This window comes from Octopus sinensis, unplaced genomic scaffold (assembly GCF_006345805.1).
Source record: "Octopus sinensis unplaced genomic scaffold, ASM634580v1 Contig19321, whole genome shotgun sequence".
Taxonomy (NCBI): Eukaryota; Metazoa; Mollusca; class Cephalopoda; order Octopoda; family Octopodidae; genus Octopus; species Octopus sinensis.
Genome location: NW_021836291.1, coordinates 81876 through 91573, shown reverse-complemented (window position 1 = coordinate 91573; position 9698 = coordinate 81876). Strand labels below are relative to the sequence as shown.

At 37.9% G+C, this 9698-nt stretch overlaps 1 non-coding gene across 1 annotated transcript; it reads right to left on the bottom strand.

The window, feature by feature from the left end:
* Positions 1-657: 657 nt before the first annotated feature.
* Trnal-cag lies at positions 658-738 on the bottom strand. Its single transcript has one exon. It is a non-coding gene; the product is annotated as a tRNA-Leu (tRNA).
* Between the last annotated feature and the right edge of the window lie 8960 nt (positions 739-9698).

Sequence of the window (9698 nt, the reverse complement as noted above, 5' to 3'; positions counted from 1 at the left end):
ATTAATTAGAGTAGAAAAATATCATTTAGATAATGATTAAAGCTTCCTCCTTTCTGCTTTCGGGTCAGGATACTCATGGCTCATGGGTCGACAGATTCCACTGGTGTCTTGTAGTAGTTATAGAGTAAAAGGACATTAATTGATTTAAAAAAAATTAAATCGAGCCAATTTTAATTCTTTTTCTAATTTCTTTGGCAATTTTTGTCATAATTTTTTTCTGAGACTGTTACGATCTTCTAAATACGTATATTACTGATTTATAAATATCTGCAATCATTTTAATAATCGTAGATTCGTCTTGGTCAAAATTTTCAGAATTATCCATAGAGTAAATGGTTTGTGGCATTAGTACTCTGGTCCAAGGGTCCATAACCACATTACACAATTGTGGCGACAGAGTCCTTTTGCAAAATTATTCTCGGTATCTTTATTGCCACGATTTTATTCAGGTTAAAATTTAATTTGACTTAACACTTCTTCACCAAATTTCGGATGAATATCGTAATCCAACATACAGCACTTCGAAATTTGAAATAAGAATTTGTGGCTAAGTAAAATATAAACAGTTATAAATTCTCGATTGATATTGTTTATACTGTAAATTTTTTTCATTAAAATTAGAATAATTAAATAATTGTGAAATAAATCTGGGTAAAATACCAACAGTGGGATTCGAACCCACGCACGTTTCCGTAATAGCACCTGAAGCTACCGCCTTAACCACTCGGCCATGTTGGCATTATCTCTATTTTCCATCCTTAGACAACAACAACCTACATCTAATAATTAGTAGAATTAAATTACTTGCTTGTCAAAATGTAAATCTTTAAGTTTTATTATTTTTAACTAAATATATCCTGTAATTATACTTTGATTCTTTTATATATTACCGCGTCTCACAGTGTTCTATGTTGTTTTCATTTAATTTAGATGCCTGACTCCAAAGAAATTGCAGAATTCATAAATTGTAAATTTCCAAACACACAAATAACCCAGTCCACATTATCGAATATTAATGTTCTATTCAACCCACATACTTCTAGTTTGAACAACTCTATCCCATTCTAATGAATCTCATAAACCTACAGTATGACCAAAACGACAACGAGATTACATTCCCGGGGGGTTCCTGTCTACCAATACTGCTACTAAAACACATGTACTTTTCTACAGTTATCAGTAGAAAGGGAATAGACCTGTCAATCAGCATAACTCTGTTCCAAATAATCGAGCCACGTAAGTTCCTGTCTGTTCACTGTCAGGCACAGAAAAGACACTCGAATTGTTGGAGTCGCTCATAAAGTGCAGTTCAGAAAAGGAAAGAATAAGAAAAGGACTTGCTGCAGTCAGAAATAAAATCGTTTGCCTACTTTAAGTCCAACAGACAACCAAACAAGACTCAATCCAGCAGAAAAAAATATTAATAAAACAAAAAAGAGAACAACTACAAAAATATAGACTGGATGATGAAAATACGTCATCAAAACAGGACACGGTATGCCTCAGTGGAGACTGAATACAAGTCCCACCTTAAAAGCCTGCGTGCCAAACACAGTCAGATTAATTCCAAAGTGGAGAGTTACATAAAAATGAAGGATCGACTGGAATTGGAAGTGGCCAATGCCGAGGAAGAATCGGTGACAATTTGGATGTGATAGAGCAGATAGAACTGTTGGAGAACTACAATAATTTGATGGCTCAGTTGGCATATCAAAGGGAATCTGAAAATAAAAAAATATATGCGAGGAAGAAAGCACAGATGGATATTCTGAGGAGTCAGTTGAGGAACGAGCACAACAAAAAGTGATCGAGTTATGAATTATGGAATAGCATCGCACAAGAAGAGGACCGTCGTGTTAATCATGCACGTGTTTTGGTAAATCTACTATATGTAGAGAATTATTTGAATCAGTATAAGGACACTATGGAGTGTCTCAATGAGTATATGGCCTACTGGTTCGCCCTGTCGGTTATTCGGTAGTGAGGCTGATTTGGTTGAGGGGGACGATCTACAAGGACATGAGGAAACTATTCAGCATATTGATGATTTAGTTAGCTTTGATTCTGATTAATGTTCATTCTAATTTTTGGTTTTTGAGTTTTTTAAAATTAGTAGTGGAAAAAAGAATTGACTGCTCAATATTAAATAATACAATATATTGCTGGGGGTTGTGCATAAGAATATTACCTTTTTAACTTTCGTGAATTACTGCAATGTGCTGGCACCATTGTTGAGCAACAAGATGCTCAACTGTGGAGATAAGTAATCTTCGGTGATCAATATGAAGACGTACAGTCCATCTCTTGACGATTCTATTCACAAAGCTGACATTCACCGAAGAAATTTTAAGCACATAAAATAATAAGTTATGGTCGACAGAATCGAATGCCGTTTTATTATAAATCTATGGAAATTTTTTCCTAGCGTGGATTTGCTTTCTCGTCACAAACAAATGAAGCCACAATTCCAAGAGTTTTTATTTGACGTATTTAGTTAGTATTTTTAATAGATTAGACATGAACGTATGAAACGTTATAAAATCATTTTTATAAGATGTAACCTCATCAAATTATTAGAGTACTCATATGGCATAAAGAACCGTGTAATCAAGCCCATTTTTAAATAAAAAGTTCTTCAAAATCAATTCCCTTGCAGTCCACTTAAAACAAATCCGTCATCAAAGTTCGGCGTATAGTCTCAATTATTTTCCTGCTAAAAATATTGATTTTCTTCACATTTAAAATGCAATTCCAAAACACCTAATAAAAACACACAAACAAAGATGGGAACAGTCAATTTATACAAAAATCAATTTAATTTAGTGCTCTTAATAAGCCCACTACGAATTCCAGTGGGCTCCCCCGCATACTTCGTGTCTTGATCACGCATTTGAGAGACCTAAAATGACTCCACGTTCTCCCCACCTGACTCCGATGACGTTTGGACGCCTTCTCATACCTCTTTCTATTTTTAATCCGCGGAATCCTCGCTTTCCTCGACCGGGAAGCCAAAATACCAACATTTTTCAACATCTACCACTCACAAAGACAACACTACTTCTGAAGTAATCTGACGTTTCTCCACTTGGCCAGAAACCGCTTCCTCTTTCGCGGATTCTGCAAAACGGACTTTTTTAGCCGTTTTTGGAACACTGAACTAATCATAACATCACAACTTGAAATCGGCAGAGAATATTTTCTTAGTTTTTAAAAATTGCTTTGCCGTCTCCCAGTGAGCCGACCTGAGGGATTCGTAGGTCCCCACAGCCTGATTGAATCATCAACGAAAAACAACATCACGGTATTCCGCGAGTCTCCCCATCACCTCGTGACGACTTGTGGGAATATTCCGCGTTTTCAAATACTGGTAGAACAAAATATTGAGTTGATATCTGCCACGATCACGGACTAATGGAACTCACCCGCTGTACATTCGGTGGAGAAGACCAAAAAATTCAAACGCATTTTTTTCAATTTTCTGCAACTCAAAAGAAGGATCCAAAAGGGGATCCAAAACCTCGGAAATGTGGAATCCTGTAAAGTCATTTTGTACGTTTTTGAACCAGCCGAGCATATTCTGCTTCAATAAATGAGTCAAAATCTGTCAATTCCTCTTCACTTGGTTTGCAAATTTGTTTGGTGGCATTTTTAGGCCGAAAATACTGATTAAAGTCATTTTCATCGAAATGTCTGTACATTTCGTTTTGTATCCGAATTGCATCTTTTTCCTCCAACTGGGCGTCCTCCTTGCCTTTGGTCGACCCTGGGAATGTAAGGCGAGTCAACTACGTTTGTTTTTTCTGGATTTGATGTCGTCGGATCCGTAATATCCGGTCTTCTTGGACCCCCAGTCGTCAATATCTGAAAATGGCATTTTAATTCTCCTAACCGTCGTCTGATGTAGTGCTGGCAAGGGAAATCTCATCTTGTAGTAATTTTGCTCCTCCGTTTGATAAGGCAAGTCTTCTCTGGAGGCTTTTATAGTTGGCGATATCCGCGGAATCGGATTCGTCTGAATAGATGGGTAGGATCTCTCTTTTCTATTTAATAACTTTTAAAATAAGGACTACTTTGGGAAAATTGTCTGCTGATATTTTATTTGAAGGTTTCTTTTTTTTATTCAATTTGTTATAATGTGCTTCCATTGGATCTGCATCTTCGCTGGAGAAATTATTATCATTAATGTCCATGTTTTAGTCACCACCTAACAATGCACGGTTTGCTAGATATTATTTAAATTTTCACGATACAAATAATTAATTAAAAATCAACACTTTCAAATATACCCTAATGTAATGAAGTCTAAAAACATGGGATTCAATGGGATATGTTCAATTTGTTCACGTTTAATGTCAGGGGGATCTCGAAGACATGGATGAGGAAAACACTTTGTGACGTTTTAAAGAAATAAAATATCTCTATTGGATGTCGCCAAAAAACGGACATAACATTATAAACAAACTTCGAGCTTGACGGAATAAAATCAGGAAAATAATCTCCTAACTAAATCCCTAAAAAATTTTCTACGAAGAATGTTTTATTTTACTGTTTTCTATTTTATATAAACTTTGTATGTAAATTTAAATCATTGGAAAAATTTCTGACTAATAACTGAAAAGAAAAATATAGTCAATGTAAGTGAAAGAGAATGTCTTTTTATTCTGCCTCCTCGAGCTGGAGCAACTAAAAGACAATGCACAAATTTTTGCTGCAGTCCGTTTAGTGCAGGTAAAGAAAAAAGCAACAATACATGTAACGGATGAGAACGGGAAGCTTATTTTAAGAACAAGTCGAGTTGATCGCCTCCCACTTGGAAAGACTACTCGACACAAACAGTCATAATCTCAATCCTTTTTTGGAGAACCGCGGACTCTGGGAAATGGAACATTGATACCTATTCAAAAATTAATAAACCAACAGCGGATATCCTTTAGAGCCATAGATGACCGCTTAAAGATTTAAAAATGCCACGATCATCCTTGGGATTGATATGTCTAAAGAATTTGATACTATCAGCAGACACAATCTTATGGAGGTTCTTAAACTATTTGTGGATGAATCTGCAAAGGATCATCGACTGTGCTCTCCAATACTGAACTTTCAGTCAGGATTGGAAAAACTCTGTCCAGATCTTTTAAAACCACAATCAGGAAGATTCCCTGTCTCCCTTGCTATTTGTGATTTATCTCAAAGCCGCACTACGTCATCTAAGAACATGCTATCAAGGAAAAATACACCAAGTCGTTTATGCAGATAACGTTGACTTTATATTCTACAGAAGCCCTTGCAGATTTGATGAGTAATGAACCAGATAAGTTGAGGGAATGGTTTCTTTTCGTCAATACGGAAATCACCGAAATCAAAAGAATGGACAACATCCTCAATGAACACTGGCAACATGTCAAAAAGCTTAGATCTCTACTGGGCGACACACAAGACATCATGAATAGGAAAACACTTGCTGAAATAGCAATCGAAAAACTCAAAAAGAGATGGCTGAAAGGAATCGGTGTCAATCTACCGATGTATATGTATTTGTGAAGTCGATACTGTTATACAATGGCGGCACTTGGGCCTGTACGAGTGCCCAATCAACGGCTCTCAACGCGTTTCACAGAAAACAGCTTAGACTTATTTTGTGTGAACTGGCCTGCCAGAATTTCGAATTCTGGAATCTACAACAAATGCAAGAGTAAACCCCTAAGCCGGGATATTACTGATGCCAGATGGAGAATGCTTGGCCATATTCTGCGTGTGAATCTGCCCCAGCCAACGATTATCGAAGGGAAATGCTTTCGTGGTCAACCAAGGATGACGCTACCGGTCGCATTGCACAATGACCTCCAAAAAGTAAGGAAGTGTTTAAAGTCGTGTGAGGATCAAATGCTCATGACCGTAGTAGATTGAAGAGAATGACCAATAAAATTGTTTCCTGTTTTGCACATGTCCTGTTGTAATTATTCTGCCAAGGCGAGAAATGCTTAATAATAAGATGTTTTCTATTCTAACAGAGAAGCAAATACACTCTGACCTGCTGTATATCAAAAATGCGCAAAAATTATTTACAAAATGTCAAATATAGCTTTGATAGTAACACAAACACACCAAATTGGATATGTGAGCGTTTCTAATGTCACTCAGAACTTCACAAAAGATTAAGAAAAGTTATTTCAGAAACTGGATTAGCAGTTTCGACGATAAAAATAATCGCAAACAAGAATTTATGTATAGGGAAACATATACTGTTCAAGACCAGACCGCCAAACTACACATAGAATAAGGAAAAGTAATAACTGAAAAGAAAAATATAGTCAGTAGCATTGATAAACCACCCCTTCACGACGCAATTAATGAAGTTAAAGTCAAAAAATATAAGTATTAAATATCATATATTATCTAAATTCTTCATCGGCTTCAAAAAATTTATCAAATTCGTTGTTGTCAGGAATATCAGGGACATCAAAGTCCACAAAGTCATCCAAGTCAACTTGATTAAAGACATCAAATTCCTCATCCTGATATAATTCTTCGAATAGTGGGGGAATCAAAGATTGCGGATTTCCCATCAACTCAGAATTACTTACAACGTTCAACTCTGAATTATCTGAATGTAATTCATTCCCAGCTTTTATATTTGACTGCATTATACTAGCCAAGAAATCGTCTTCCACATGTTGATTTGACAACTCCTCTTCCTCCAAAAGCTCTGGCTTGACCACGCCACCCAAACTCTCTTCATCCGAATGTTTATCAGGAATCTCATCCTCGACAACCATTTCTAACAGTACTTTGGAATACTCCTCAATGTTTTGATGAGACAACTCATTAACTGCAATATTTGACTTTACTACCCCGAATGGGACTTCTTCCACATGTTTATCAGGAAACAGAAGATCATCCTCCACCAAGGCAGTTGACTCTGGGAATAATAGCAAATGTGGATTGGAGGGTAATCTTCTACGAGGACCCCTCGGTCTTCTCGAATCAGTACTTGAGAAGGTCTCCACATTACTCTGATCTTGTAAAGTCGGTTTCCTTTGACTTTGAGACAGGATTAATTTATTCCCAGTCAATTTAGCAGAGGGTAGATTGTCACCAGAATGAATCGCACTTTGTTTGAGAAACAGTTTGCTCGAAGTGACATCCGGCAGTTTAAATCGAACTTTACCAGGTTGGTCAAAATTAGAGGGGGCGAAATTCTCGTTCGAACTATCATTCTTGCTCTCCAATTGGGCAGAACACTCATTCTGATTAGATATTCCAGCAACACTATCCTCCAAAATATTTGTTTTCTTCAATAGTGAAGATTCAGCCTTTTCCTCGACAAAAGAGTCATCAGAGCTGTCAAACAAAGTATGTCCCACCATTTTTGTCCCCTCTCTACCTCCTAAACTTGTGGAGTGCCCATTTCCTTCATCAACCTTAACAGATTTCACTTGCAGTGTATGGGGGAGTACTTCCACGTCCATATGATCCGAGGATAAATGCAATTCCACATTGAGAGGAGGTTTTCTAGAAGGACCGATCGGTCTCTTGTCACTCAATATTTCATGTTGTGTTCGGATTTGACTATTTGTTGTATCCCATTTATCCACAGATGATTTAGTCGAAAACGAGTCAGAATGGACATCCGCGGATTTGAATTCAACTTTATTCGAATTATCTGACTGCCCAGCACTCTCAGACAAATTAATTGGTATATTGTCATCGAATAACTCTTTTCTTTTATTCTCTACTGATGAGTCGGGACTTGGAGAAATATGTCTCAAAGTCTTGTCCTCACTCTGGAAAGTCCCAATATTATGATCATCCACTGACTCGTCGGAACTGTCGAATAGAGTATTCCCCCTTTTCACGACTTCACTCTTCTTTGGACAATTCTCAGGACAAACCACAGGCTCTTTGTGAGAATTGCCATCTGTGGATTCCACCACAGCTTCACTACGACCAGTAGGAAGTTGTAATTGAGGGACTTGTGTATTCTCGTATGGGGTGCGCTTTTTTGAGATTCCATCGGCAGAGGACTGGGAATCACTCCCCTCAGAATGCTTGACACTCTGACGAATGAATAATTTGTTTGAAGTCATTTCCGGTAGTCTGAAACTAACTTTATTCGATTTGTCTTTCTGTCCAAAAGCAATTTGTTTTGTACTTTCCACTTCATCCGAGCTCTCAAAAAGCACATTTTTTGTAATTTTCCCAACTAATAACTGATTTGAGGAACTTTCTGAGTTATTTTCATACATCCCCTTAGTTCTGGGCACTGTACTGACAACAGACGGTTTAGAAAAGCCGTCTACTCTACTCTTGGCGTTTTCCCCAGTTGAGTCGTCAGAACTATCGAATAACGTACTGCCGATTGTATTAGACAACTGTAACCCCTTCCCACTGCCTTTTAGTAGTACAGAACTTGAATTATCCACCTCATCAGTAGATTAAAGCAAATATACCTTCCCTTCATTCGGCACTTTGTTCAAATTAGGAATATCGTCATCAGAACTGTCAAACAAATTATGTGCAGGACGGGGAACTGTCTTGACTTCCTTAGGAAATGTCCTCGGGTTATTCTCGTCAGAAAAGACTGGATCGTCATCAGAACTGGTGAACAAAGTGTACTGCTTCTTCAGTTTTTGTTCGGATGTGGGATAAACATCTCGTTCATGTGATGCCTCCACTTTATGGTCTTGAAGAGACGTTTTACAATCAGAACTGACGAATGTGGCCTCAGTCTGCTGAATTATTGGGGACGGCGTTTTTATGTCGTCCAAAAATATGTCATCCTCGTCAGAACTGTCAAACAAAGTTCCTGTTTTCCGAAAATTGCTGACTTTGGACGAGTCCCCTCCTCGGTTCAATTCGTTCTCACAAATAACATTCCCCTCCGTCCACTCGGCAAAAATATCCTCCGACAACGAGGAGAGAGAACCGGCACTCCATCCATCAAGGGAATTGTCTCGACTGCCAGTCACTGAGGAATTGGACTCGTCGTAGTCGCTCACTCCCACAAAAAACTCATTTTCGAACTCCTCAGTGCCGATTATGTAGGGCAGTGGTCTCCTGGTGTATTCGTCCACCGTTCCGTAGGCTGGGGGCAGGTCAGTGTCTTCCTCCGAGTCCTCGTCCTTCACACACACCGTCGACCAGTCCACTTTGACCAAACATTTGTCTGCCACGTCTTTGGCAGCCTTGAAGGCCATTTTGATGTCCATCGACTTTCTGGGGGGTGGGTCGTCCTTTTTGGGGGACTCTGCCGGCTCGCCCATTACATTCTCTATGAAGTTAAAGTCGGAGAGGATGGAGAGTTGGTTTATCGCGTTTCCCACTTGTACGTCTGTCATCTGACATGTTTTTTGTACTCAACCTCGCACTCCTCCAAGACACTTGTCATTCTGTTTTCTACAGAGTTGCACTTTTCTAATATTTCGGACGAAAAGTTCTTAATAAACTTTATTAGCTATGATGTGATACAAAGTTAGCTCACTTTTAATTCTGATTCCAATGACCAGTCCTTGTATTGTTCCTTCAATCCCAACAAGTCATTATCGACATTGGAAACTCTCTCGTCAGTCATTTTTTCAAATGACCGCAATCCGCACTATAACAGGTTTATTAATTTAAAATATTTATAAAAAATGCAAAAATAAACTTTTGTATTAATATAAAATATTAAAAACATATTAGTTTTTTTCAGTTTTTAG